Source organism: Bos javanicus, chromosome 6, assembly GCF_032452875.1.
Source record: "Bos javanicus breed banteng chromosome 6, ARS-OSU_banteng_1.0, whole genome shotgun sequence".
Taxonomy (NCBI): domain Eukaryota; kingdom Metazoa; phylum Chordata; class Mammalia; order Artiodactyla; family Bovidae; genus Bos; species Bos javanicus.
Window position 1 is genome coordinate 38,421,786 of NC_083873.1, and position 23,513 is coordinate 38,445,298.

At 41.2% G+C, this 23,513-nt stretch overlaps 1 pseudogene; it reads right to left on the bottom strand.

Moving 5' to 3' along the window:
* Positions 1-3,906: 3,906 nt before the first annotated feature.
* On the bottom strand, positions 3,907-21,453 carry LOC133250047 (protein SET-like; annotated as a pseudogene).
* Positions 21,454-23,513: the final 2,060 nt, after the last annotated feature.

Genomic DNA, 23,513 nt, shown 5'->3' on the forward strand with positions numbered 1-23,513 from the left:
TAGGGTGAGGTCATGCAATGGAATGCTTTAAATGCAGAAAGAACTTGAGCTTTACTTTATGGGCAATGAGAAGTTTCTGATCGCTTTGGCAATGGACATATAAGTAAGCTATTTCGCAGTCCTTGGTGAATCCCCTCAGAGCCAGAAGGTATCTTTTTCCCACCTTCATTCCCAGCACAGATAGAGTGCCTAGTAGATGGCTGGATTGCTTTAAATACTTGTTGAAGAAATATCAGTTTTATCCTCAAATGTCTAGTGAGAGTTGACACTCACAGGAAGTGTCTATGTAGGTACTGGGCACTCTTAAGTGCTTTACACATATTTCATGGGTCATCATAGAAACCTTGTGAGGAAAATGTTGTATGTATCCTACTTTGTAGATAAAGACTGTAACACTTATAAATGTCAGTGGGAAAACGAGGACTTTAAGGTCCTGTGCTTTCAAATCATATACTAACATAGCACATCAGTGTAACTGCATGTAATGTTTGTGCAGCATCTTAAAGTGTATGAAGCACTAAGTCTTGTCTGACTCTTGTGACCCCATGGACTGTAGCCTTCCAGGCTCCTCTGCCCATGGGATTCTCTAGGCAAGAATACTGGAGTGGGTTGCCATTTCCTTCTCCAGGGGATCTTCCTGCCCCAGGAATTGAACCCAGGTCTCCCGCATTGCAGGTAGATCCTTTACTAAATGAGCTACATGGGGGAGAGAGCTGGCTTAAAGCTCAACATTAAAAAAACTAATGTCGTGGCATCTAATTCCATCACTTCATGGCAAATAAGTGGGGAAACAACGGGAGGAGTGACAAACTTTATTTTCTTAGGCTTCAAAATCACTGCAGATGGTGACTGCAGCCATGAAATTAAGACGTTTGCTCCTTGAAAGAAAAGCTATGACATACCTAGACAGCTTATTAAAATCAGAGACATTACTTTGCCCCAGCAAAGGTATATAATCAAAGCTATGGTTTTTCCAGGAGTCATGTATGGATATGAGAATTGAACTGTAAAGAAGGCTGACCACTAAAGAATTGATGCTTTTGAACTGTGGTGTTGGAGAAGACTATTGAGAACCCCTTGGATGGCAAGGAGATCAAATCTGTCAATCCAAAAAGAAATCAACCCTGAAGATTCATCAGAAGAATGATGCTGAAGCTCCAATACTTTGGCCACCTGATGTGAAGAGCCAACTCATTAGAAAAGACCCTGATGCTTGGGAAGATTGAAGGCAGGAGGAGAAGGGGACAACAGAGGACAAGAGAGTTGGATGGCATCACTGACTCAATGGACCTGAGCTTGAGCAAGCTCTGGAAGATCAGGTGAAGGACAGGGAAGCTTGGTGTGCTGCAGTCCATGGGGTCGCAAAGACTGGGACATGACTGAGTGACTGAACAACAGCAGCCCATATATACAGTGCTTTACTCAGGCTTCACTATATTTCCATGCTGCTGCTGCTTCAGTCATGTCTGACTCTTTGTGACCCCATGGACTGTAGCCTGCCAGGTTCCTCTATCCATGGGGTCTCCAGGCAAGAATATTGGAGTGGGCTGCCATGCCCTCCTCCAGGGCATCTTCCTGATCCAGTTATTGAACCCACATCTCTTATGTCTCCTGCATTGGCAGGTGGATTCTTTACCACTAGGACCACCTGGGAAGCCCTATATTTCCACGAGGTAACTGTTATTATCATTTCTGTCTTATGGCCAGTAAAATGAAATCCAGAGAGGAGAAGTAACTCAACCAGCATCACCAAGCCAGTAAGTTGAGGTGCTTGACTTGTATTTGGCAACCCTGTGCTTCAAATTCATTCATTTCCCCCAGCACCCACATGTATTCCTAGCAATTGCCAGACCATAAAGTGAGCATGGTGGGGAAGATGATAGGTTAGTTTGTGTGTGTGTGTTGTCAGCTCTAATATTCAGAGATTCCAGTCTTCCAACAAAAAATTAAATGTGCATAGCACTTGTCTCAACTCTTTCAAATGTTATAAAATGTGAGCTGTGTAGACTAAATAAAAAGGTCACTGGAATAAGATCATGATTTTAGTTGAAACTTTGCTGTTTAAATCTCACAAAAAGGGGCTGGATTAGCTTTCTTTTATTGTTTTTCTCTGCCATACAAATATCCACAAAATTCTCTGCACTAAAAATCCTTGTACATTTCAATGGGTATTGAGGGTGAACTGACCCATTCCACTAGACTGCTAACTTTTCCAATAGGGATACTTGGCAATGTGAACTGGCTTTTAACCCACTTTTGAGCTTGTAACCTGAACTTTAATGCAACAAATTACATATTCAAACCATCTCATAGGATCAAACTCTTAAATGAATTAGGAATGGCGATGACAAATTTTTATTTCATTTGACTCTGAAAATAAAAAAAGAACAAAAATGCTTTTGTGCTTGGTGTATATGCTGGAAGGATGGCATGCAGCCAGGTGATAACAAATAATAGTTACAATGTTTAAAAAAAAAGTGAGATCTGTACTAAGCAGTGTATTTGGAAATTTTACTTTTAGCATGAAGACTTGTTTTGTCTTTAGTCCTCTTTTTCCTGGGAGAGAGGACTTTGGTCAGTTTTTCACTTTTATTGACTTAGACAAACACACATCCATTATTCTTGGCAAGGACCCAATTGACAGTGATGTTACCCAAACGCAGAAGCTGCTGATGGCAGTGTTAAGGCATTTGTTTATTAATTTACATTGGACATATGTTTGATATGCCTGAAAATTGTGCACAGTACTTTTTTCTAAATTTTGGGTTAAATTTCCCTATGTCTAAACATTATTTTTTTTCCTTTGAATACGCATTTAGTTTTATTATAACAAAGTAACATGCACACTTTAAACGTTTAAAACTGAGTCTCATCATTCCTTTCTAGTGAAACAAAAAGAAAATTTAAAAATAAACAGGAACAAAATTACAGTAGAGAATGTCAATTGCAAATAAGATCTTCTACAGGTTCTGCTGATTCTCCCATCAAGTGGCAGGGCTCAAGTCATCATTCAGTTCAGTTCATTTCAGATGCTCAGTCGTGTCTGACTCCTCGCGACCCCATGAATCACAGCACGCCAGGCCTCGCTGTCCATCACAAACTCCCGGAGTTCATTCAAACTCACGTCCATTGAGTCGGTGATGCCATCCAGCCATCTCATCTTCTGTCGTCCCCTTCTCCTCCTGCCCCCAATCCCTCCCAGCATCAGAGTCTTTTCCAACGAGTCAACTCTTCGCATGAGGTGGCCAAAGTACCGGAGTTTCAGCTTTAGCATCAGTCCTTCCAAAGAATACCCAGGGCTGATCTCCTTCAGAATGGACTGGTTGGATCTCCTTTCAGTCCAAGGGACTCTCAAGAGTCTTCTCCAACACCACAGTTCAGAAGCATCAATTCTTCAGCACTCAGCCTTCTTCACAGTCCAACTCTCACATCCATACATGACCACTGGAAAAACCATAGCCTTGACTAGACGGACCTTTGTTGGCAAAGTAATGTCTCTGCTTTTCAATATGCTATCTAGGTTGGCCATAACTTTCATTCCAAGGAATAAGCGTCTTTTAATTTTATGGCTGAAGTCACCATCTGTAGTGATTTTGGAGCCCCCCAAAATAAAGTCTGACACTGTTTCCACTGTTTCCCCATCTATTTCCCATGAAGTGATGGGACCGGATGCCATGATCTTCATTTTCTGAATGTTGAGCTTTAAGCCAACTTTTTCACTCTCCTCTTTCACTTTCATCAAGAGGCTTTTTCATTCCTCTTCACTTAGGAGAGAATTTTTATTTTAAAAGTGTCACCTTAAATTGCAAGGATGTCCATTAAACATCACAATTAAACATGCCAAAGGAGAAGCCATGTTGTCAAAATGCCCACCTAACCCACCCAAACACCTCAAACCTACCCTTTGCTGACCTTCTGTAACCCCATTTTTTAAAAGTTTTTTTTTTCCTTTTTTTAAACAAGAGAAAGTGGACAGATACATGTTGGTAAATGCTAACTGTCTATATTCACATAGAGACACAGTGTAATCTCTGACCCCAATATACAGAGAAAGGAGGAAAATATCTAGAATTCTATGCACTACTACACAGGGGCCTAGCACCCTCCGGCTTCCAGCAGAGCTCAGGGAGCGGAAGCTTTTTCTTTTTTCCCACAGAGCATGGTGATGTTGATTCCGTAAAGTTTTTGTTGAAACAGGAAGCGATAAGAGTGAATTTGGAACTGAAAGGGTAGAGATTCTTTTCCTACTGAATTCTACTCAAGGTATTTTCCTCTAAAATAAGTTGTGAACCATGGTATAAAGGAGAAAAGAGACCTCAGAAATCGCCCTTGTGCTCAAGGGTGATTGAGCACAAGAGGAGAAAAGAAAAGGACTGCAACTCGGTCCCAGGGACTGGAGAAAATTCAAACAGTTGGAATCCATCAGCATTCCATTAGTCATCATCATCTTCATCTTCTTCACCTTCATCCCTATCCCCTTCTTCATCAATATCTTCCAATCCTTCTTCCTCTTCATCATCGTTGCCATCTTCTTCTCTTTCCCCTTCCTCATCATCCATGTCAGGAACCAAGTAGTACCGTAGTGCGTTTGGCCAAATAACATCTTTGATGACTTCTCTTAACTCATCTGTACCTGAATCAGAATGATCAGTGAACCAGGTGAAGAAGCTTCCTGGTTCCTCGTGCTGTCTTTTCCTGCTGGCTTTACTCTGTGTTTGACTTGATTATTTCATCGAATCCTTTCCAGATTTCCATTTGATTTCAGTGGACTTTGAAGATGGTTCACCACTCTCATTCAGATGAAATTCTTTGAAGAGAATTTTATTTTCAAAGTAAGGGTTTTCATAAAAATTAAAATCTATTCTGTAACCTGATTTAATGTCTTCAAATTCTATCACTTCAACTCTTGTCAAATAACGCAGCACCGCTTCATCCTCCTCCTCAAGCAATGCAGACACTTGTGGATGGTTAAAAATTGTTGTTACCCCCAAATCTGGGATTTTGGCAATCAATTCCAAACTCTTCTGAAAAAATGGTTGGCAGAGTTTGTTATATTTTTATTCTGCTTTCAAAATCTCACTGGCTTGTTCATTAAGTCTGTCTATTTCATTTTGTACTTTATCAATATGTGCAGTTGCTTCTTGCTGTTCTTTTCCTTCCTGTGGCAAGTTTGAAGAACCAGAGACCTTGCCTGGCCTGGAGGCAGGAGTCGGCCTCGCTTTCTTTGGTTTCTTTGATTGAGGTGTAAGTGAAGACTGGTGTTTGGGGGCAATGCTGGGGAAAAAAAGCCAAGAATCCTCCCAGGGGAAGAGAGAGGTACTGTGAGCTCAGAGAACTCTAAACATTATCTTTTGTTTCAGGAAAATGTTAGCATTTTTGTTTTTTTGCCTAAGCATTTGCTTCCAGGAGATGGAAAGTGGAAGACAGACCACACTAAAGGTGGCTTAATATCGTTCTCACCCAGCACAGGAGAACGGGCTGGGAGCAGGAGTTGAGATCAGCTTGGACCAGTTGAGATCAGCTTGGACCAGCACAGCACCATTTTGGCAGGCCCACTTTGGCAAGCTATTTCTTGTATACAGCGCTGACTAACTCTAAATAAACAAGCATTTTAGGAATGAGCTGTCAGATCATGATGACTGCCAGGAGCCTGGGACCAGATCATACCTTGTGGGTGGAGATGGATTTTCCCAGGATGGGAAAGGATATTGTCCCTGGCAGGGTTGTGGGAAAAGATTAGTCCCAGGTTGGGACATGAGATGGGGCTTAAATAAAGGGTAGGAGGAGTTGAGAGTAATATGCTCTTATTAATCCTCTTTCCTTCTGGGGCTGGTAGGGCAATAGATAGACATCAGTTCTAGGTGAAATGTTTGTGGGAATTAGGCAAGAACTCAGGAACAGATTCTGGTTTGAATAGCCGATTCTAAAAGAGTAGCTGCTTCTAGATAATCCTGAAAGAAATCACTTCTGCCCAGCAACCTGCCTGCAGACCAGGGTAGGCCAAGTCCCCAACACAGGACAGCTATTTCTTCAAAGAGAGAAACTTTGACAAATAAACCAGTGACAGAGGTTGAAGACATCTAGGAAGACGGAGAGAGTGGAGAAGAATAACACCCAGGATATGAACAAGCATTTAGCGAACCCTCACTGAATGTATACTGTATCATTCACTATGCTAAGCTATGGCTTTAAACACAAAAGATTTCTGGTCTGTGAGATGCTCACACTCTGAGAGGCGGAGGGGGAACTAGGGCTAAATATGGGAAGAGCAGATTCACACCTCCTTTCTCACCTAGGAATAAATACCAGTTATTGAAAGTGGAATTTCACATAATGTTGAACTGTTATTCCCTTCTCTTGCTTTTTTTAATATTTCTATCTCTGGACAAGAGCTTATAGTTGAATTCTTACTCTGTTAAATGTGGATGTTGAGTTGAGTACTATGCTCACATTATTTCACTGAATATTTTAAACAATCTGACAAGGTAGGTGGTAGCTATTATCTTCCTCATATTATACCTAGAGAAACAGGATAGTGAGATTGAGAGATTCATCCAAAGTCATATAGATACAAATAGGGTATCTGGCATTTAGATTCAGAGAGGAGAAGAGTAAGGTAACATCAGTGGAACAGCACAAGTTCTGGCCCCTTTGCTGGTATCCAGGCCATAATTCATTTTCAGAGTTTCATGACATCCTGTTGTAAAACCCACGAACTGGTTGTACAGTCTAAATTCTCTGGCCTGTTCTTCACTCTTGTTCATCCTCTGCTATGGACTGAGCACTGCTGTTTCCCCCAAATTCACATGTTTAAACTTATTCTCCAGTGTGACAGTGTTAAGAAGTGAGGTTTCTGAGAGATGAATAAGTTATCAGGGTAGAGCCCTCATGAATGAGATTAGTGCCCACAAAAGAAACCCCAGAGAGCTACCGTGGCTCTTCTACCATGTGACGAAATCGCCAGAAGTCAGCATTCTATGAACCAGGAAGATGTGTGTGCTGTGGTAAGTCACTTCAGTTGTGTTTGACTCTTTGTGACCCTATGGACTGTAGTCCGCCAGGCTCTTCTGTCCATGGGATTCTTCAGGCAAGAATACTGGAGTGGGTTGCCATGCCCTCCTCCAGGGGATCTTCCCAGCCCAGGGATCGAATCTGCGTCTCTTATGTCTCCTGAACTGGTGGGTTCTTTACCACTAGTGCCACCTGGGATAGACCCCACTAAACAAGGAATCTTTGGGTGCCTTGAACTTGGACTTCTCAGTCTGTAGAACTGTGAGAAATAAATTTCTGTTCTTTATAAGTCTTGTAATATTTTGGTATTGCAGCCCAAACAAACTAAGATACCCTTTAAAAGGCTCCCAGTTCATACTGAATTTCTTATTATCCTAAAATATGGCAGTCTTTTCATATATCTTTGACTTTGCATCTCCTCTCTTTTTTGCCCACTGTACTTTCTCCTTCTATAATTGATAAAAAGCACCTTATCAAAAACCAGGTCAGCATCAAGTCTTCCAGAAAAAACTTAGCACAGTGTTCAAAAGCATGACCCCGGGTTCTGCCACTTAGCATCTGTGGGAATTCACTAAGCTTTGGTCAGTGTTCTCATTTTTAAAATGGAGCCAGAAGAACTGTCTGCAACATAGGGTTATTTAAAGTATTAAATATAAAGGGCTTTGCATAGATTCTGACACATAATGAATGATGGATGAGTTTTGTTGCCTTAGTTCTCCATGAAGACATACCCGACTTTGCAAGTATAATCACCCGCCTTCTCAGATGGGTTTCAGAGTAAATAATATTCATATCTTTATTTTAGAATTTATTCTGTTATCTTGTCATTATTTGTTTAAATATCTTTCCTGTACTACCTAACTTCTTGTCAATAATAGTTGAAATTATGCTTTGTGGGAACTCTATGCTTTGCCAGTTGGGGTCAGGAGAAGTCCTGGAAAGCAGACATCAAGAATCTGATTTGGAGTTGGGTTTCTTGTGATCTGATGGCAATGAAGGATCCATAGTATCAGTAATTAGTAGGGTAATAGCTCCTGGCATGTAGTGGCATTATAATTACTAATGTTTTCACTTACAATTAATTGGGAGGTGAAAGGAGTAGGTGTAACACTTTTTATGGAAAGGCTCTGCTGAGTAAACAGTTTGGGAAAAATTATAGTTATGACGATATTTCAGTGGATTAACTGCATTGCAGTCCTTGGCAAAAGAAAACAATAGACAGAGACATAAACTGCCAGCTTGACAGTCTGTGAGAGTCAGAGGGGTTCTGTGGCTGCTGTGAACAGCAGTGCGATCTGTTACAAGCCTGCATCAGACTGTGCAGGAGGTAAGGGAACGCAGCTGCAGAACAAACCAAGTGCACAGCCAGGACGTATCTTCTTCGTTAGGACCTTACAGAAAAGCAGGAAGAGCCTGAAAACTGAATTTGTGGTCCAGAAGCCTGAGGACCTTGAACCTCACCTTCCCTTGAATGTCCCACCAAGGAAGAAGCACCCCTCTTCCTTTTGCCAGAGGAAAGTAGCCTCTCTTTCCTGCAGACCATCTGATGCTCTGCCACGAAAGGCCTTAATAGTGCTTTCCTATTCTCCTCAAGCTCTACATCCACTAATCTTTACTTCATCTAGACCACTATCTATGATCAGATCTTAGCAGTCACTGTTGGAATGGGGAAGTACTATTTGGACCTCAAGAAAATATAGCTTATACCCCCAAGGAATCTCAGAGGTTGACTGTGCTGTGCTTAGTTGCTCAGTCTTGTCTGACTCTTTGCAGCCTTATGGACTGTATCTGGCCAGCTCCTCCATCCACGGGGATTCTCCATGCAAGAATACTGGAGTGGGTTGCTGATAGCTTACAGTGAACAATGTGGGATTCATGATCTCTGAAGATTTAGCTTCGGGACCAGGCACCAGGCTTGATCACTCAAGAGCTTTTGTGTAGCAGAGTTTTCTTAAAGTAAGAAAAGGGACGTAGAAAGCTTCTGACACAGACATCAGAAGGGGGATGGAGAGTGCCACCCTTGATAGTCTTAGAAAGGGAGTTATATATTTCTAAAGTTGGTTATTACAATAAATCAAAAGAATGTCTCAAGGTTGTAAAGATCTTACTAAACCTTCTCCCACAATTTACATTTTAAGATGACTGGATTAAAATTTAACAATAGAAAGATTTTACCAAACTCACTCCAATAATATACATTTTAAGACAACAGGATTAGTCAGGTTTTCAGGAAGGAGAAACTGTCCTCAAGCAGGACACATGGTTGTATAATCCTTAAAGTGAAAGTGAAGTCGCTCAGTCATGTCCGACTCTTTGCAACCCCATGGCCTGTAGCCTACCAGGCTTCTTGGTCCATGGGATTTTCCAGGCAAGAATACTGGAGTGGGTTACCACTTCCTTCTCCAGGAGATCTTCTTGACCCAGGGATTGAACCTGCATCTCCAGCATTGTAGGCAGACGCTTTACTGTCTGAGCCACCAGGGAAGTATCATTAGTACAGAGTTTAAACTGAGTTTGTTGTGTAATCATCAGTTCTGGGATTAAAGAAAAAAATATTTTAAGACTAAGAAATGTAGAAAAAAAAGTTTGTTTTTTCCTCCTCCTTGAGAATTCCAGACCCCTATCTCATCCTTCAGAGCCCCAGACCCCTCTCTCCTCAGGGGCCCTGGACTTCTTATCAGGCTGCCTAGGAATTAACTCTGTCATTGCCATGCCCTCCTCCAGGGGATCTTCCCAACCAAGGGATCGAACCCAGGTATCCTGCATTGCAAGCAGATTCTTTACCATCTGAGCCACCAGGGAAGCCCCAGAAGTTGACTAATATGTACCGTTAATAACTAGGGAAGCATTTGTGAGAATGGAATTAGAGGGTATTGGACCAGGCAGAGTAGATTATGAGGCTTGCTAGGAGAGAAATTTTGTCAGGGCACTTTCTCATGACTCTGCTTTCATGTTCTGGAAAAGATATCTGAATTTTCAAGATGGGACCTTGAAGCTTAAATATAAAAGTGAACTACAGTGAATGGGGTGCTGGTGGCAGAACTTCTCTGGCGTGAGAAGGGGAAAGGTTTGAATGGCTTTATTGTGTAAGACACTGAGAGTGCTACACCTGACTGTGGGTACCAGGAGAGCCCAGGGAACACAAGCTTCACTAAGCGTGTAGAGAATGCACTGGTAGGAAGTACACCAGCTTTTTCAATAGCTCAGTGGTTGCTGTTTTATATTGACTTCGTTTTATGGTGGGAAATGCGGACACAAAACTGAGGGCTCCCACATATGGATGGTGGATTTGGGGAATGGCAGAAGCCACACTGTAGCATAGAAATGCCAGTTGCAAAACAGAAATAATGATCATAATGGGCGTTATGTCCAGAGTGGCAACTGGGGTGCTTTGTCCAATAAGGATAGGGTGATAACTGTTAAATTATTATGTTCTGTGGGGAAGGGCAGAAAGAGAGGTAGAGAAAGGGACAGAGAAGGAGACAGAGAGAGAGAGACAGGGAGAGGAGGAGGAAGGGGAAGGAAGGGGAAGAGAAGAAAAAAGAAGATTGAAAGTTGGTAGGCAGAAGGCTGACACCAGTTATCACAGTGAGAAACCTTGGCCCCTTATCCAGTGGCAAGAATACACAGAACTGTACAAAAAAGATCTTCATGACTAAGATAATCACAATGGTGTGATCACTCAACCTAGAGCCAGACATCCTGTAATGCGAAGTCAAGTGGGCCTTAGGAAGCATGACTATGAACAAAATTAGTGGAGGTGATGGAATCCCAGTTGAGCTATTTCAAATCCTGAAAGATGATGCTGTGAAAGTGCTGCACTCAATATGCCAGCAAATTTGGAAAACTTAGCAGTGGCCACAGGACTAGAAAAAGTCAGTTTTCATCCAATCCCAAAGAAAGGCAATGCCAAAGAATGCTCAACCTACCGCACAATTGCACTCATCTCACACGCTAGTAAAGTAATGCTCAAAATTCTCCAAGCCAGGCTTCAGCAATACGTGAACTGTGAACTTCCAGATGTTCAAGCTCATTTTAGAGAAGACACAAGAACCAGAGGTCAAATTGCCAACATCTGCTGGATTGTAGAAAAAGTAAGAGTTTCAGAAAAAAACATCTATTTCTGCTTTATTGACTATGCCAAAGCCTTTGACTGTGTGATTCGCAATAAACTGTGGAAAATTCTGAAAGAGATGGGAATAACAGACCACTTGACCTGCCTCTTGAGAAATGCGTATGCAGGTCAGGAAGCAATAGTTAGAACTGGACATGGAACAACAGACTGGTTCCAAATAGGAAAAGGAGTACATCAAGGCTATATATTCTCACCCTGCTTATTTAACTTCTATGCAGAGTACATCATGAGAAACGCTGGGCTGGAAGAAGCACAAGCTGGAATCAAGATTGCTGAGGTAAATATCAATAACCTCAGATATACAGATGACACCACCCTTATGGCAGAAAGTGAAGAAGAACTAAAGAACTTCTTGATGAAAGTGAAAGAGAGTGAAAAAGTTGGCTTAAAACTCAACATTCAGAAAACTAAGATCATGGCCTCTGGCCTCATCACTTCATGGCAAATAGATGAAGAAACAGTGGAAACAGTGGCAGACTTTATTTTTTGGGCTCCAAAATCACTGCAGATGGTGATTGCAGCCATGAAATTAAAAGACAGTCCTTGGAAGGAAAGTTATGACCAACCTAGAAAGCATATAAAAAGCAGAGACATTACTTTGCAAACAAATGTCCGTTTAGTCAAGGCTATGGTTTTTCTAGTGGTCATGTATGGATGTGAGAGTTGGACTATAAAGAAAGCTGAGTGCCAAAGAATTGATGCTTTTGAATTGTGATGTTGGAGAAGACTCTTGAGAGTCCCTTGGACTGCGAGGAGATCCAACCAGTCCATCCTAAAGGAGATCAGGCCTGAATATTCACTGGAAGGACTGATGTTGAAGATGAAATGTCAATACTTTGGCCACCTAATGCGAAGAGCAGACTCATTTGAAAAGACCCTGATACTGGTAAAAATTGAAGGCAGGAGGAGAAGGGCACAGCAGAGGATGAGATGGTTGGATGGCATCACCAACTCAATGGACATGGGTTTGGGTGGACTCCAGGAGTTGGCGATGGACAGGGAGGCCTGGCATGCTGCAGTCCTTGAGGTTGTAAAGAGTCGGACACAACTGAGTAACTGAACTGAACTATCTAGTTTTCAGATCTACATCAGTTCACAGACCCAGAACCCAGCTAACAGAAGGAAATTGCAGATCTCTTTGATGAAGATCAAAGTATGTAGTAAAGACACTTTTGATCCTTCCTGGAATGACTTGTAGACATTTGGCAGCAAGGAAAGAAGAAAGCTCAGGTTTTTTGAAAGCCATCAGATAAAGAGTTTGAATTGGTAGTGATGCTAGTAGTCCTTCAGCTTGGGTGGGAGAAACAATGGAACCAGAGTAATAAATGGAGTTTGGCCCCAAGTCCTTCTCATTCTTATGGTTGTTCTCCAGAACCCAGGGGATAGACAGCATCTGGTGGAAGGCTCTCTGAACTGTGCCACAAAGATAGTTGATTTACAAGATACTGATCGGAAGATACTGATAGGAACAGTGACAGACTTTATTTTCTTGGGCTCCAAAATCACAGCAGATGGTGACTGCAGCCATGAAATTAAGAGACGCTTGCTCATTGGAAAAAAAAATCTATGACCCAGGCACTATATTAAAAAGCAGAGACATTACTTTGCCAACAATGGTCCATCTAGTCAAAGCTATGATTTTTCCAGTAGTCATGTATGGATGTGAGAGCTAGACTATAAAGAACTGAGTGCTGAAGAATTGATGCTTTTGAATTGTGGTGCTGGAGAAGACTCTTGAGACTCCCTTGAACTGCAAGGATATCAAACCAGTCCATCCTAAAGAAAATCAGTCCTGAATATTCATTGAAAGGACTGATACTGAAGCTGAAACTCCATACTTTGGCCACCTGATGCGAAGAACTGACTCATTTGAAAAGACCCTGATGCTGGGAAAGAATGAAGGCAGGGGGAAAAGGGGATGACAGAGGATGAGATGGTTGGTCATCCCCCAACTTGATGGATATGAGTTTGACTAAGCTCCTGGAGTTGTTGATGGACAGGGAAGCCTGGCATGCTGCAGTCCATGGGGTTGCAAAGAATTGGACATGAGTGAGTGACTGAACTGACTGATTGATTGGAACCTGTTGCCGTGGGCCTGAAGCATTTTATTTCAGGAGGTTTTCAGGGGACAGGATAATTTCCTGATAGGATAATGTGCTCAGGGGACAGGATAATTTGACCTGTGAAGTCAGTGACCTCTGTCCTTGGCCAGCCCAGTGCTGCTTGCTATGGCCTCAAGGTGCCTGGCAATGCTGTTTCCTGATAGTTCTCTAAACCATAAAAATAGTCTTTCTCTTCATTTATCAGTTCCTTTCTAACCTAACCACCCTTTAATCATATTCAGTGTCTTACGGTTGTTGCTAAAATGGGACTTCTAAATTAGAAGAATGCTAACCATCCAGTTTCTTATTTAAGATCATTGGGAGCAGAGATTACCACCAGTATCTGTTAATTGTGATTCATCTTTTCTATGGAATAGTCTAAAATAGTAAAAAACAAAAAAGATTATCCTGCATGGGTATGGAAAGGTCTCCAAAATACATGTTTAAAAGAAAAAAATAGGGCAAATAGGAGAAGTTCAAAATATTATGAAGAGTAAGATCCTTTAATATTAATAAAAATGAGTATATGGCTTTTCATACACATTAAGTGATTTAATTGATTTAATACTTTTAAAGTGCTACAAACTGTGCCTGGTTAATAGCTGATACTTTATAAGTGCAGCTTATTACATACACCATTATATATTATACTTGTATTTCAAATTATTTATTATTAGTATTGTGGTAATATTTGTAGAGAGAAGTATGTGTGTAGGTCATAGAAAATTTTTTATGTTTCATTTTGTGCTTTTGTGTATGATTATTCTTTCTCATCAGATCAACATGTTATATTTTTCCTCCTTTTTTTTTTTCCCCCTCATTTTTACCTTTAAAACATCAAGGCCCATTTGGACATTAGTTTATCAGCTATTTCTTATTTCCCTCATGAGATTTCCCTATTTAAACATAAATTTGAACAATAATAAAATGAAAGAAATCACAGATTAATGAAAAGAGAGGGAGAAATGTTTCAGAGTTTTAAGTAAGTATGCGGAGAAGACAAATTGTGGGTTTGTATATCAAATAGAACAGGCCCTGCCTATTTTCTCTGGGTGTGAACTTGAGTCAGTTCAGTTAATGTTTCTTGACTTTGCTTTCCCTATCTGTAGAATGTAAACAATGACAGCTACTATATAGACGTGCTGTAAGGGTAAAGTGAGATAGTCCTTTTAGTATATCAGAAAAAAAAAAAAAAAAAAGCTCACATATACGGAAGGGCGAGAGCTAGTTTCTTCCATAATAAAATTGTAGGTAAAAGTAACAGGATTAAATATTTTGAATGCATGCGTTTTCAAGCTGGTTGCATTGTAGATTTATTGCCAGGATAAACGTGACTTGTACAAATTACAGTCACCAACAAAAAGGGACAATGCCAATATAAACATCTCTTTCCTGTTTCTTTGTTGGGAAGTCCAATGAAAAGAAAAGAAAAGACATTTTAAGGCCAGGGGCACATTTAAGCTTGTGATTTGCCTAAAATTATAGTCCTGTTCTTTTATCCCTCCAGCTTTGTGGAAGCACCTTTCTCCAAGTCCCTAGGTGTATTTGTGCCACTCAAAGTAATTGGCTCATTAGGCTATAATGGTTGCCCCTCATCCTGCATCCACATCCCTCCAGTTAAGCTGGATGGAAGAAGCAGAGCTCTTCATTCAGGGACAGCACAGCTTGCTATCTTTTTTGCATATCTCTAAGTCAAAAAAGAGGACACAAAGGGATGCTTTCCTGCATTAATTGGCCATGCGCGCTCCTGAACTGCTGAGGTTGGAAGCCTTTCAATGCCATGATCATACTGCCCCCACGTGGTTAAATCTAGAAAATCTCACCCACAATCTACTCGCCCAGAGTAAAATCTTATCCTATAAAGGACCAAAGCAGTAGGCTCTTACAGATTTCTACAGTTGTACTGATTTCCTAGAGAAACCGCTGTGATTATTTAGATAGTACAGTTATCTCAGTCTTGCAGAGGGAGAATAAATTTCCTTGGTTTTGGAACTAGCTGCTAATTCTCCCAATAGCGTGACTGTAGTTTAAACCGCTGATTTCTGCTCTGGGAAGTAAGGGTGAAAATCTCTTTGCTGCCTTATTGCATGAGTTGGAGAAATAAAATAATACTGGCTTTAAATGTTTTGAAATTCTAAGTGTTGTGGTGTAATAAAATGGATAGGAGTAAGTGAACGTTTCCAGCAGAAGCAGTGTCACTTGAATACTGTCACTTTTTAGGGGCATGAGCTGAATCAAGTTTTTAAATTTCCCGAGATTATATTTTCTTGTTCTGAAGAAGTGCTGTAAATAGTACCTCAAATACTCTTTTTAAACTGAGTTATTGTATGAAATTGTTTGTTGTAAACTTGCTTTATCAAATATAAACTGCAATGCTAATCTTAGCTTCATAATGATTAAATATTTGAATATGACCCTGAGAGCCCCTGGGGTGACAAGCCCCCCAGTTCTGGCTTGCTCGTGAACCTTCTAGGTAAAATTGGACGGGTCAGGTATCTAAGTGTGAGGGGATCCATTTTTTTACCTCTCAAGTGTGGACGATAGTTTTGCTTTGCTTACCTCCTTGTGAATGTTACTGAAATGAACCTTTTGGGGCGAAATTGTGAAAACTGCGCGTTGAACATGGTATATGCTTTTGCTTTCATTCCAGTCACAAGTACTTTCCTCTATTAACAAGTAATAGGGTCATTCACAGATCACAGATTTACTTCAAAGTAAATAAATAATTCCTACAAAGACATGCCTCATTTGCTATAAATTATCCCAGAGCCAGGAGCTAGGATCACTGGTAACCTTGCAGCATGTAAAGTTGAATGTCCTTATCTAGAGGATACAGTATTCGTTTCTTTGTGGCAGGTGGCAATTCAAATAGATTCTCTACCTATGGATCCTGTTGGTTTTCCTGTGCCTTATTTAAAATGCATGTTCTGAAAAACTTGGCTTAAGAGAGTGAATAATTTACAAAGAAAACTCTCCTTCCCTCTCCAACAGTAGCAATAAGAGCATTTTCTGTTTTCTTTTAGCCTGTTACCCTAGTAAAAGAATGTTTCATGTCAGAAAATGCAATTCTTTTCTGACTGGTCTTTACTGAGGTTGTACTGCATGTTGACTAGAACCTTCAACTTGATTGTGGTGAATAGCTATGTGCTATACTAAGCTGCTTCAGTCGTGTCCAACTCTTTGCAACCCCATGGACTGAGCCTACCAGCCAGGAAAGAATATTGGAGTGGGCTGCCATGCTTTCCTCCAGGGGATCTTCCCAATCCAGGGACCGAACCCATGTCTCTTGGGTCTCCTGCATTGGCAGGCAGATTCTTCACCACTAGTGCCACCTGGGAAGCCCAGTGCCACAACCCACCTCTCTACACCTCACTCCCAGCTCTTCCGAGGGGTGGATTAGCATAGCAAAAGTAGGGTGTCTGTATACTGATGAGTCCCTGAGAACAGCTTGACTTTAAGAGAATGGAGAAAATATTTACATACACACACATATACACACACTCCACAGCATTTACAAGACAGTATGTGGAGACATTAAAAAAGGTTAATTAATTCTGGGAAATGAGAATGAGAATGGTAAGTTCTGGGAGGATTAGGGTACTTCCATTTTCACTTTTTAGGTTTAATATTATTTTTCTTAATATGAACCTGTAACTACATATCATTTCTGAAAAAAATAGATACCATATAGATATTAAAAAGAATGATATCTATATGTATAGAAAACATAGCTTCCCTAGTAGCTCAGAGGGTGAAAAATCCACCTGCAATGTGAGAGACCTGGGTTCGATCCCTGGGTTGGGAAGATACCTTGCAGAAGGGAATGGCTACCCACTGCAGTATTCTTGCCTGGAGAATTCCATGGGCAGAGGAGCCTGGCAGGCTACAGTCCATGTGGTTGCAAAGAGTTGGACAAGACTGAGTGACTTTCACTTTCACTTTCATAGACAACATAAGCATTCCAAGATATTTTCAATGAAAAAAGAAGTTGCAGAATAACATGTATCATGTTATTTATATTATGTAAAATAGGCATGTATATATACATTTAGAAAAAATTATGAAAGTCTATGTAACCATATGGTTAAAAATTATTGTCTGTAAGATTTTCAGGTGAAGGAAACATATATTTAAAATCTTTCTTTCCATTTTCCTAGTTTTTGTTTGTATTTTTATACTAAACTTGTGTATGTGGTTACTTGTATAATTGAAAAAATATATTTTATTCCTGTACACATTGGCCAGATTGGGTGGTTGTTTCATGTCTGATGAATATACCCATTTGTCCTGGGCTCTTTGAACAGTCTCTGCCCAGACCTCCTTGTCTCTAGGCTGAGCCTTTCTTGGAAGTGTCTTTTAACCACCCCAGGCTGGGGGAGGGGCCTTGTTGTGGTCCCATCACAGGCTACTTCTATTCCACCAGAGAACTTACCACACTGCATTTCAACTTCTTATTAATTATCTGACCTCAGTAGGCCACAGGCAACTTAAGGTTATATTTCTGTGCTTCAGGTGTAGTTTTTGACATATAACAGATTCTGAAATCAATGTTTATTAAATAGATCTAATCTAATGCATGCCAACAAAGGTCTGTCTAGTCAAGGCTATGGTTTTTCCTATGGTCATGTATGGATGTGAGACTTGGACTGTGAAGAAGGCTGAGCGCCGAAGAATTGATGCTTTTGAATTGTGGTGTTGGAGAAGACTCTTGAGAGTCCCTTGGACTGCAAGGAGATCCAACCAGTCCATTCTGAAGGAGATCAGCCCTGGGATTTCTTTGGAAGGAATGATGCTGAGGCTGAAACTCCAGTACTTTGGCCACCTCATGCGGAGAGTTGACTCATTGGAAAAGACTCTGATGCTGGGAGGGATTGGGGGCAGGAGGAGAAGGGGACGACAGAGGATGAGATGGCTGGATGGCATCACTGACTTGATGGATGTGAGTCTGAGTGAACTCCAGGAGTTGGTGATGGACAGGGAGGCCTGGTGTGCTGCAATTCATGGGGTCACAAAGAGTTGGACATGACTGAGCGACTGAACTAAACTGAATGCATGCGTGTAAAGTTGCTTCAGTTGTGTCCGACTCTTTGTGACCCTAAGGACTGTAGCTTTCAAGGCTTCTCTGTCCATGGGATTCTCCAGGCAAGAATACTGGAGTGGGTTGCCATACCCTTCTCCAGGGGATCTTTCTCACCCAGGGATCAAACCCCTGTCTATTATATCTCCTGCATTGACAGGAGGATTCTTTACACTAGTGTCACCTGGGAAGCCCATTAAAAAGATAGGTAAATGGAAAGAAGGAAGGAGGAATGGAGGGACTGAAGGTGGGATGGAGGAAGGAAGGGGTGGAGGGGGAAGTGATATCCACAAGAGAAAGCAATGTAGTCAGACTGGAACTTAATAAGGAAAAAAAAAATGTGTCAGTATTTATTCAGCTCTGTCTGAAAAAGAAAAGGAAATTTCCATGACTATAGAGGTGTATATCATTTGGGAACAAGAATTTTTCACCAAGTTTGCCATGTTGTTCTTATAATTGCTTATATATATATATGAAGAAACAGAGTCCCATTTATATTGATTTAAAAATTTAATGTGTGAGAATAAAGTTAAGAATTGTGGATGTATAGTTGGTGGGAATGCAAACTAGTACAGCCACTATGGAGAACAGTGTGGAGATTCCTTAAAAAACTGGAAATAGAACTGTCTTATGATCCAGCAATCCCACTGCTGGGCATACACACTGAGGAAACCAGAAGGGAAAGAGACACGTGTACCCCAATGTTCATCGCAGCACTGTTTATAATAGCCAGGACATGGAAGCAACCTAGATGTCCATCAGCAGATGAATGGATAAGAAAGCTGTGGTACATATACACGATGGAGTATTACTCAGCCATTAAAAAGAATACATTTGAATCAGTTCTAATGAGGTGGATGAAACTGGAGCCTATTATACACAGTGAAGTAAGCCAGAAGGAAAAACATAAATACAGTATACTAACGCATATATATGGAATTTAGAAAGATGGTAACAATAACCCAGTGTACGAGACAGCAAAAGAGACACTGATGTATAGAGCAGTCTAATGGACTCTGTGGGAGAGGGAGAGGGTGGGAAGATTTGGGAGAATGGCATTGAAACGTAAAATATCATGTAAGAAACGAGTTGCCAGTCCAGGTTCAATACGCGATACTGGATGCTTGGGGCTAGTGCACTGGGACGACCCAGAGGGATGGTGTGGGGAGGGAGGAGGGAGGAGGGTTCAGGATGGGGAACACATGTATACCTGTGGCGGATTCATTTTGATATTTGGCAAAACTAATACAATTATGTAAAGTTTAAAAATAAAATAAAATTAAAAAAAAATAATAATAAATAAAGATGGGAGAAGGCAATGGCAACCCACTCCAGTACTCTTGCCTGGAAAATCCCATGGATGGAGGAGCCTGGTAGGCTGCCGTCCATGGGGTCGCTAAGAGTCAGACACGACTGAGTGACTTCACTTTCACTTTCCGCTTTCATGCATTGGAGAGGGAAATGGCAGCCCACTCCAGTGTTCTTGCCTGGAGAATCCCATGGACGGAGAAGCCTGGTAGGCTGCAGTCCATGGGGTCGCACAGAGTCGGACACGACTGAAGCGACTTGGCAGCAGTATATAAAGAAAACCATGAGAATTTACTGAATGATTTGAAAGAGGCCTGGAATAAAGATACATTCCATTCAGTGGATGGGAGTATATGATAGCAAAGTGATTAATTATCCACAAATGACTTTATATATCGGATGCAATTACTGTGAAACACCCATGGTTTTGCTTCTTTCCCTTCTCTCCTCACCTTTCCTTTCCTATTCTTTCCTTTCTTCCGACACTGGCATTGTTTCTGCTCCTTGAGCTCCAGGCTCTCCCCAGGCTCAGCACTTCGCCATCAGCTGTTCCTTATGCTGAATTTCTCTTTTCCTAGATCTTCAAAAGGCTGCTTCTTCCTGTCAACATGGAGCTCAGCCCAGATGTCACTAGCCCAGATGTCAGAGAAAAATTTGTCAACCACCTAACTTAAAGTAACTTTAAGTCACAAAGTCACTCTTATTATATTATTCTGCTTTCTTTTCTCCATAGCACTTGTCGTAATCTGAAAATACTGACTTTATATTTTATGCATATAATCTATTTTCCCCCACTAGAATGTAAGCTCCATGAGAGCAGTGGCATTCCCTAATATAATACACTGCATTCCCTGTCCCCCTGAAACAACGCCAGGCACAAGAAAGAAAGTCCATTGATTGGTTTTGTTCCTAATGAATGATCAATTTTGCAATTTTAAGAGATCATTTAGTAGAAAATCTTAATATTTAACTGTTTCCCTTGAAACATGCCTAGAGATTTATTAGATTAGTTTTAACTATGTTTGCTGTGCTGTGCTTAGTCGCTCAGTTGTGTCCAAGTCTTTGCAACCCCATGAACTGCAGCCTGTCAGGCTCCTCTGTCCATGGGAATTCTCCAGGCAAGAATACTGGAACGGGTTGCCAAGTCCTCCTCTAAGGGATCTTCTCAACCCAGGGATTGAATCCAGGTCTCCCGCATTTCAGGCAGATTCTTTACCATCTAAACCACGAGGGAGGCCCCAGAGTACTGGAGTAGCCTATTCCTTCTCCAGGGGATCTTCCTGACCCAGGAATTGAACTGGGGTGTCCTGCATTACAGGTGGATTCTTTACCAGCTGAGCTACCAAGGAAGCCCTTAACTGTGTTTATGTTTTGTTAAAGAATGATTCTGCATTTTGCTTGCATATGATTCTTATTTCTACCACCTTTGATCTGTGTGACTTTGGGCAAGTTGCTTAACTTCCCCAGTCAACTTCCTCATCTGTAAAATGGGGATGATGAGAGTAGCAACTTGGTAGCAACATAATTCTGTAAATTATGAATCAATGAGTAGATAATGACAACTTCAAACTTAATGATATATTGCGTGGGGTATAGTAAACTCTCAGTAATTGTTGGTTATCTTTGATTAACTATATAGCATTATTCATCTATTGGAAGTCTGGCATGGAGGCTCCTTAACTTATGACCATCCAGTGTTTTGAAGACACTTACTGGATTATCTGTAAGTCCAAATATTCTACAAGGGCTGATGTGAGTGTATCACTGCAGTTTGGTTTCACGAGAGAGCCCTGCAGGTTGATAATCTTGGTTTTGATCATCTCTTTTGCACAGATAATATTCATAATTTTCTTACCAACTATTGTTTGAATGTCTCCTTTCTTGACTATAAAAACTCAGGACTTGTCCGTTAAGCACTCTTACTGCATTTTAAAGCAAACATCAGCCACAATATGTGACTGCTAATGGCATCTGTGGTGGTGGGCAGATCTGATGCTTTTGCTTTGACAAATAACTCTTCTCTTCGTATCCCTCCCTTTAGCCAATGTTTGTGGCATGTTCACTTTGTACCAGGCACTGTGTAGTTCTGAGAATGATGTGAAAAATAGGGCAGACTCACCCCTGCCCCCTTATAACTTGCATTTACGTGCTTATGAAAGGGTGTGTTGAAAATTGTAAGTACAGGACTTTGTGTGTTTTCAGATGAGGGTTGGCCCTTTAAAGACTTGGCAGCTCCCTGTGTACCAGGGTTATTTTCTCTTTGGGAGAATGTTACCCTTGCTTCCAACATTAGATATGGATAAGCCATATGCTAAGTAGTTTGACATTTCAGTTTGATTTAAGCCGATTGACACTGACAGCTTCATGCCAAAGTGTGTTAAATTTTATTCAGAAATAATATCCTCTTGGACCAATGAATGTGTTCAGCATTAATTGGCAGTGGCTTCTTGTAAACTTTCTAGGAGAAGACATGGACAGAAAGGAAAACACAAGCAATTTAGTTTGGGGAAAGTGTGTTTATGAAGCAGCCACATCAAAGAGAATTTATTATCCTTTCATGTAAACTGTGTTCTATTTGTTGGCCATTTGTGCCTTTATGCACATCACATTCAAGAACAACTACTACGTACTAGGAGCTCTGGAGATACAAAGACACTGTATCCTTTGAAAAAGTGAAAATGTTAGTCACTCAGTCATGTCTGACTCTTTGTAACCATGTACCCCATGGACTGTAGCCCACCAGTTCCTCTGTCCATGGAATTATCTAGACAAGAATACTGGAGTGGGTTGCCATGCCCTTTTCCAAGCGATCTTCCCAGCCCAGGGATTGAACTCAGGTATTCCGCATTGTAGGCAGATTCTTTACCCCTACTGTATCACTTAAGGAGCTCCTAATCTGATAGCGGAATCAGGCAAGGGTACAAATGATTAGCATACTATGTGATCAGTTCTTTTATGATCTACAAGAGGATTTGGTGCTATCTCCTTTGGCACAACTGAGCTGACTATTCAGGAGATGGTTAAAGGTTTTGACAGGAAATAGATATCAATGTTTTTGCATACTGGGGAAATACAGTTTTTAGTTTAGAGTTCCAGTTCTTCATAAAGACTCCCCGTATCAATACATATTCAGAGGTCCTCTCCCTGCAGGGCTCAAAGAATGTGTATTTCATGAGAGAATGTGGCTGCCAGTGGTGCATATTAGATTGATGCTTTTGAACTGTGGTGCTGGAGAAGACTCTTGAGAGTCCCTTGGACTGCAAGGAGATCCAACCAGTCCATTCTAAAGGAGATCAGCCCTGGGTGTTCTTTGGAAGGAATGATGCTAAAGCTGAAACTCCAGTACTTTGGCCACCTCTTGCAAAGAGTTGACTCATTGGAAAAGACTCTGATGCTGGGAGGGATTGGGGGCAGGAGGAGAAGGGGACGACAGAGGATGAGATGGCTGGATGGCATCACTGACTCGATGGACATGAGTTTGAGTGAACTCCGGGAGTTGGTGATGGACAGGAAGGCCTGGCTTGCTGCAGTTCATGGGGTCGCAAAGAGTCAGACACAACTGAGCGACTGAACTGAACTGAACTGAACTCAGGAGGAAGACTGCTGGACATCACATGTCTCCCAGTTTCTCAAGCTGAAATCTGAGTGCCTTTCTTGACTTCTCTCTGTCCCCCTCCACCTCTAATTAATCCCACAAGTTTTGTCAGTCTTTTCTTTCTTGCATATCTCTCTGGTGTAGAAATATCTCTCAGGTCTACTTTTAATTGATCTGGGGTGCAGCTTTGATATCTGCAGCTTTAAAAATCCCCTCAAGGTGATTCTAACATATGGCAAAATCTGACTTCCAGATAAATCAGAATCTCTGGAGAAAAGGCAAATC